Genomic DNA, 7,760 nt, shown 5'->3' on the forward strand with positions numbered 1-7,760 from the left:
TCTATTTCAGACGCCCTTCCTTTTGATTTTTTAGGCGTTATTTTTGTTGTATATGGTGTAGGTTTATTTTAGGTGTAGGCACTATTATATAGGGGTAGGGATTAGAGTTATATTTTGTCAATTACTCCCAAGGCTTTTTGTGTTAAGTCCTTAGGGTCTTTTTATTTATTTTTTGTCCTAAAGAAGAGTCTAGAAGGGTCCCTAGACTACACAATGCCTTTTAAAATAAGATAAAAATACTACATCATGTCAAAACTAATCCTAATTAATTAAACTAAACATGAAACTATATTTGTATTTTCGAAATTATATAAATATAAAAATAGGGTACTATTTTTTGCATTTTTTCAAATTTATGACAAATACATAAACTAAAAAATTTTTTGTAATTTTCATTTCTGGTAATAAAATAAAGTAAAGAAGTCAAAAATAGTTGAAATAGCTATATTAGGCCTACATTAAATATTTACATGCTAAAATATGAAAAAATCTTGGGGAGGGTCAAAAATCACATGTCTACATTGTGTCTCAATAGTTGTTAATTGACTTTGTTTGGGCTTGATTTAGTCTTAATTTGTTTATTGCCGAGTTTAATAGATAATTAGATAGTAGTGAATTAGGATTACATTTTTCAGTCAAAGTTCAATTCAGAACTTAGGAAGTTGTTTGGTTATAGCTACAATTTTAGTGTAAGTTATGGGATAATTTGGGTATTTGGGATTGGGTAGAACATGGTAGTTAACACTAGAGTCTTCCAGGATCTTCTAGAGAAAGGCTTTAGTGCATATTTCAGTAAACTTAGGGTACTAACTTAAGGAACAAGTTAATAAGTAAAGGACCAGTTTGAAAATAAAAAGGGACTGAAAAAGAAAATAGAAAATGGAAGGGCTGCTCTCATTTTGCCTATAAAAGGCAGTAGATACTGCCTTGTTTAACAAGTTTGGAGCCTCTAAAAATTCCCTCTCATTGTCCACAAGTTTCAGATCTAAAATTTGAAATCCAAACTCCAAATCTTCAAAAAACCCAAAAAAAGAAACAGAAATGCAGTAAAAATCAAAAATACTATTACATTACATTTTATAGGTTAATTTCGAGATTTAGTTGTTGAGTTGCATCTTCTAGCTCAATATATGTTTACTGAAGTTTCTGAAGCCTCCTGGGTCAATTTTGAGTTAGTTTGGGTTTATTCAAGTTGTTTGTGGGTGGTTTACTGTTTGAAATTGGTCCTAGGCTGTGGATGTTGCTTTTGGATTTATAAAAAATCTCAAGCAGCTGATTCCTGCTACTGAACTGCTGTTGAAGTTGCTGACTATACCTTCTTCTCTTATTTTACCTTGGTTCCAGGTACACTTCTGTAGCTCTTGAGTGTTAGAAATGAAATAGAATATTGCTCACTTGTTTCTCCATGGCTAAACTCGTTACTGCCTTTTAGCTAGATTCAATTTATAAGTTAGTTGGCTGGCATATCATAACTGTTTGTATTTGACTGTACGAACTATTTTAGATTCATCTGATTATTCTGAATGTGACACAGATTATAGTTTAGTAAATGTTAGTTTGGCTGTTAGATGTTCAATTTCGGATCAAAGTACTGTTAACTCATAGGAATTGCATTTCAAGTTTATAATTCTACTTCTAGCTGTAAGGCGCTTAAATTCAGTCCAGTCATCTCTTTTAATTGAGAATCTAGCCAAGTTAATGTGATTGTTAAAAACAGGAACCTGGAATTTTTTTTTTGAAATCGAAACAGCTTCTCTATGTCATAACTGAGTTTGATCACATTGATCCAGTTGTTAAATCCTCTGGTGCGTGTAAATCTCGTCAGTTTAGATCTAAGTGACGAGTTTAAAATTAAATTGATAGTTGTATTTGAAGTTGGAGTTTTCTTTTGTGTGTTATTTCAGTTAACGAGCTCAGTTGCATGACCCCTTTCAATAATTCGTTTGGGCTTGTTCATGAGCCCAGGATTGACAGCCCACACTGAGACCATTAGGCCTCAATTTACACTCTTGATTCTGTTTGGGCCTGGGCAAAGGCCCATGATGGGCTAGCATTGTAAAATTGGACTGAATCCGGTCGAATATCTAGTCATGGGTCATTAACAATACTAATTAATTAGGCCTTTTTAGAGACAAACCATAATAGAAAAAACATAGTCTTTTAGGTTAGCTTTTGAAATAAATGAGGTGCGCCGCGCCCAAACAAAACCGCACATATCGTGGCCCTCTTAACTATATTAAAATATTTAGAGTTCGGGACGGGCCGTTTAGCCAATTTCACGGCTTTCCCCAAAGATAATAACACGCTAGCTACTTCAGGCGCGTATTTTAAATAATTTTACCTTCCTAAATACGGGTGCACATTTATGTGACCCAAATCCAAATCCCAACGAAGTCGAAATGTGTCAAAAATCGCGGGTGCATTTATGTGACGCGGTTCGAGACGTGTTTTCACGACGTTGCAATTCTCTTAAAAGTAATAATAAAGCGGTTTAAAGTTAAAAAGCACATAAGACAAAACATGTTTTAAAATCAGATATCTAGCCAAATATGATAGTTGAGCGACCGTGCTAGAACCACGGAACCCGGGAATGCCTAACACCTTCTCTCGGGTTAACAGAATTCCTTACTCGGATTTCTAGTTCGCGGACTGTTAACAGAGTCATAATTTCCTCGGTTCGGGATTCAACCGGTGACTTGGGACACCATTAATCTCCCAAGTGGCGACTCTGAAATCTTAGTAATAAATCCCGTTCCGATTGTCCTTTAAGTGGAAAAACTCCTTTTATATTACGCCTTTGCGGGTGTAGTGAAAAAAGAGGTGTGACATGATTGTCTCCCTTTCTCACTGAACATATCGGTAAGATAGCCTTGCTTTAATAAATGTTTGACTTCTCCTTGCAAAAGCATGCAATCTGCTGTTCTATGGCCATGATCATTATGAAACTCGCACAAAAAATTTGGGTTTCTTTGTTTGGATCTAACCTCATTTCTTTCATCACCTCCCATACTTCTTAAAACAACCACCAGTTCGGAGGTGCTAATGTTAAAGTTATAATCCCCTATTCTTGCTTGTGTACTGGAGTCATTGTTTCGGGCATCCCGCTCCTTTTTGAACCTAGATGAAGAACTCGCATCTTTTTTCTTGATCTTGAATCAAATCGCGCATTCTCTTGTTTAGATCGAGAGTCTCGCCCCGTGGGTCCCATGTATGCCTCGTACCTATTTTTACCGGATTTTTTTTCTGATTCTGAGCGTCTCGAACCTGGTCTTTCTTCAGCCCTTGGCTGTGCGACCGTATCTTCTTCTATCTGCAGCTTCATACTGCATCTATTGTACACATCGTTCCAAGTTGTTGCACGAAATTCTCGCAAACTTTCTTTCAACCTCCTCGTGGCTTCTAACCTTTTCTTGTTCAAGTTGTTTGTGAATGCCATAGCCTCTCAGTTATCAGGTACTCGTGGCAACAGCATCCTCTCTCGTTGGAAGCAATTCTGTACTCCCTTGTTTAACCTTGAAGATGTCTTCCATCCCTTTTTCAACTTTTTGAGCCCCCAAATGTGCTTTTATAAATGAATCTGCAAGCTCAGGAAAAGTATCAATGGAATTTTCAGGTAAGAGAGAATACCATGTTAACGCTCCTTTTATGAGTGTTTCGCCAAACTTTTTAACCAAAACTGATTCAATCTCCTGATTGGTTAAATCATTGCCTTTCACACCGGTAGTGAATGCGGTTACGTGATCCCGATGGTCAGACGTTCCATAATATTTGGGAATATCAGGCATTTTAAACTTTTTGGGAATTGGAAAAGGTGCTGCACTTGGCTTCTAGTGTTTGTTATGAATACTTATCAATATCCACGCCTTTGATCACGGGAGGTGTTACATCTCGCATTTTCGTACGTTAAAGTTTCGTCTTCAGTTAATTGACGTAGACTCAGGGATGAGATTATCTTGAGGTTAACGTATTTACGCTATTTATAACAAGCAATAAGTAAGTGTCATAAAGGATAAAGGGTACACGAATTAAAGAAAACGAGTTTCGCTGAAAGTGGCCAATTTGGGATAAAATACGAGTCGAACGATAATACCCGATAATTATGGACTAGTACCATACAAGGTACCATATGGCCGTGATAGTATGATATATAAAGTATATTAAAAATGAGTAGTATTTTTAGGTAATTTGAGATAATTTTTAATTATGCGGGTAATTGGTTAATTATTGAGTAGCGGGACATTACCTAGTTAATTATTAAAAAAATGAGATAAGATTAACCCCCAAGAGAAGTAACGTGGCAGAAGGCCACAAGTGAAGGAATGACTCTTAAGTCATTCCATGTATAGGTGTCTTATCTTGGACAATTAAAACATCCAAGGAATGTTTAATATAAAACCTTGTCCATTCCATTTTGGACATGAAGAAGAACCTAACGTTAAGAATGATAAACCAAAAGGCATGATCCATTCCTTATAATTCAAGATACTTCAGAGAACAAAAGGTCCATTTTTTCGTTCAAAATACTTCACAGATGCAGAAGCTTCATTTCATACTTCAAAGAAGCAGAAGCTTAATTCCATCCGAATTTTGCGGTTCTAAAAGAGTACGGTGCAATCTTCGCCAAGAATATTATACTGAGTTTTCCCTACCCAGAAATGTTAAGGCCATCCCTTCTTTCTTTTGGCATGGTCCAAATTATACAGAAGAAACGAGTAAATGCACAGTTTCTATAAATTACTCTATTCATAGAAATACTAGGGATATCTATATTCTTGATTCCCCGTGTGAATTATTGTTATCTTCTGTTCATGGATCTCAAAATAATACGCAGTTGAAAAAGTTTATCCGGAAGAAATATTGAGATTATTACCTATTTTTCATGCATTTCACCCATTTATACATGTGCATTGACCCATGACTAGATGGCGTTATATACGCGTATATATGTATACGGGATATGGAAAAAGGTTACGGCGTTATATACGCACCACCACCTGATCAACTGGTATATGTTGATGATGTTTCCCACAGTAGCCGAGACGATACGATGGGATGCCATCAGTGGCTTGATGATATTATGTACACCATACCTATGCATGACACGACATTTATAAGCACGTGCATGACATTATAAATGTTTCAGAATTTACAAAGTTATTCAGATTTACAGATGGATTTCTTTATTCCATATTTCATCTATATCATTTACGTACTGATTTTCATGCCTACATACTCAGTACATTTTTCGTACTGACGCCCTATTTTACGGGGCCTGCGTTTCATGCCCGCAAGTGCAGGTAGGCAAGCTGACGGTCCCCCTTTTTAGGATCCTTGATCAGCTAGAGTTGGACGTGTATGATTGTATGCCTTTTGGGCAGATTTCCTTCATGTACATTATTCTCGTAATTCAGCAGATGTTATTCAGGTTTATATCTTAGACGCATGCTTAGGGGTGTTTGACAGGTAGGACTTGGGCACCCGTCGCGGCCATCGATTTGGGTCGTGACAGGAGGCACGCCAGGTGTTTGCTCTATACACTCGTTTTGCTCCTTTAGCTGTTTCTGCAAAGTTAGCACTAAACTTTGTAAACTAAAATTATTTGGTGTACCTGACCCTCCATCGCGAGATTTATTGGGAATTTCTCCACTTCCAGAGTTATCAAGCCCCGAACGCGGGTTCTCCAAAGTTGTTGTATTAACTGGTGGAGGAGTTTGCGCTGCGTTAGGTAAGTCTCTGACAAAAGCCTGCAGTATATTGTTCACGTGTTCTGCAATTAATTGCTTTGGAGCATCTTGCTCCACGGTTTGGTCGCCTCCATGCTGATCATCAGCGCGCGAAGCAGACCTTTCAGGTGAACTTTCACGGGATTGCTGAGGGGTTCTCATAGGTGTGTGATGTGGTGGAGTTCCACCTTGTTGGTTCAGCTGATAACCAAGATTGACTTTCCTAATAATTTGAAGAATAAAGTAAGGAATGGAAACACTTGACAAAGAAAATATAAAATAGATTGACAAACACTCCCAAAATTGCGGTTAGAACTTGGTGAATAAAGTAAAGAATGATAGCGTATATTTTAATAGAAATCAGATGATATTACAAATGAGGTCTCAGCCCCTATATAAAAGCATACAATTATAATAGTTTTCTTATTTAATTTGGGCTCACTAATGGCATTAATTGCCTTGATTACCAGTTACCATATATAATTGTAACAGAAGTATTTATGGCTGAGGATTTCTCGTAACCATAATTATATGTCGATTTTCCTTTCTTATTTATGACATGTTCGTGCATCTTCCCTTTTTAACGGTCTTTATTCATTCCTCTCATGTTTCTCCTCTTACAGCTGTTTTCTCTCTTTTTTTTCACTTTTTCCCAAATATTCAAAGCCGGTCAACATGCGGGTCCCAAACAGATAGATGCACAAGTAGGATACAGCAGGATGGTCCATTATTCCGGGTACACCTGTCCTAGACGGACCCAACCCCTGTGTTGAGTCCCCTAAGTCATATACACGTGATGCAGATAAGTGTTCCTACTAGGGATCCGGCATGAAGTCAAGTTATTCTAGGTTCGAAACCTGGGTATGTGTTCTAGACTGTGTACCCGAGCGGACAACTCGAGTCGAGGAGGGGGCTACGTACCGGGAACCAAAAGGCCATCCGGCTTAGTAACTTGTCCGGCCTCTTTCTTATTTCAAGGTATTGACACTAACAGAATAGGGAGTCTCAACCAGTAAGCACATCCCCGGAGGTGAGAAGAGAAGGGTTTCAGCACAGTTTATATACAATTCAGATAATATCAAAGCGGTAAAAAGCAACATTTTGCACATTTAGCATGAAACATGTAGGAAAATCAGATATAATCAAATACAATAATTATTCTAAGCTCGAATTCTGAACCCTGAACCCGAGATTCTGGGTTCGATCCCTAGCAGAGTCGCCAGAGCTGTCACACCTCCTTTTTACGCTACACCCACAAGGGTGTAAAGGAGTTTTCCACTTAAAGGATAATCGGAACGGGATTTATTATTAAGATTTCAGAGTCGCCACTTGGGAGATTAATGGTGTCCCAAGTCACCGATTGAATCCCGAACCGAGGAAATTATTGACTCTGTTAACAGTCCGCGAATCAGAAATCCGGATAAGGAATTCTGTTAACCCGGGAGAAGGTGTTAGGCATTCCCGGGTTCTGTGGTTCTAGCACGGTCGCTCAACTGTTGTATTTGATTTTATCTGATTTCAAAACATGTTTTAATCTATGTGCTTTTTAACCGCTTTTATTATTATTATTTTAAAGAGAATTGCAACGTCGTGAAAACATGTCTCGAACCGCGTCACATAAATGCACCCACGATTTTTGACACATTTTGACTTCGTTGAGATTTGGATTTGGGTCACATAAATGCGCACCTGAGTTTAGGAAGGTAATGTTATTAAAATACGCGCTTAAAGAGGCTAACGCGTTATTATCTTTGGGGAAGGCCGTGAAATTCGCTAAACGGCCCATCCCGAAGTCTAGGTATTTTAACACAAACACTTATCGAGGGCCTTTGTCTAGCGAGGCTCGTCTCGTTTATTATTTGAAGTCTAGTCCTAAAGTAAACTATGATTTTCTACTTAATTTGTCTAATAAAAGTGGAACGTCGCCCACCTCAAATACTTCAACTTCTGAAAACGGCCGCCCTCCGAGTCGTGCTCTTTTTCCCTCACCCGAGTTTTGTCCCAATTGGGTTTTCTCGGGGAGGTATTAATGAAGCG

Source organism: Nicotiana attenuata, unplaced genomic scaffold, assembly GCF_001879085.1.
Source record: "Nicotiana attenuata strain UT unplaced genomic scaffold, NIATTr2, whole genome shotgun sequence".
Lineage (NCBI taxonomy): Eukaryota > Viridiplantae > Streptophyta > Magnoliopsida > Solanales > Solanaceae > Nicotiana > Nicotiana attenuata.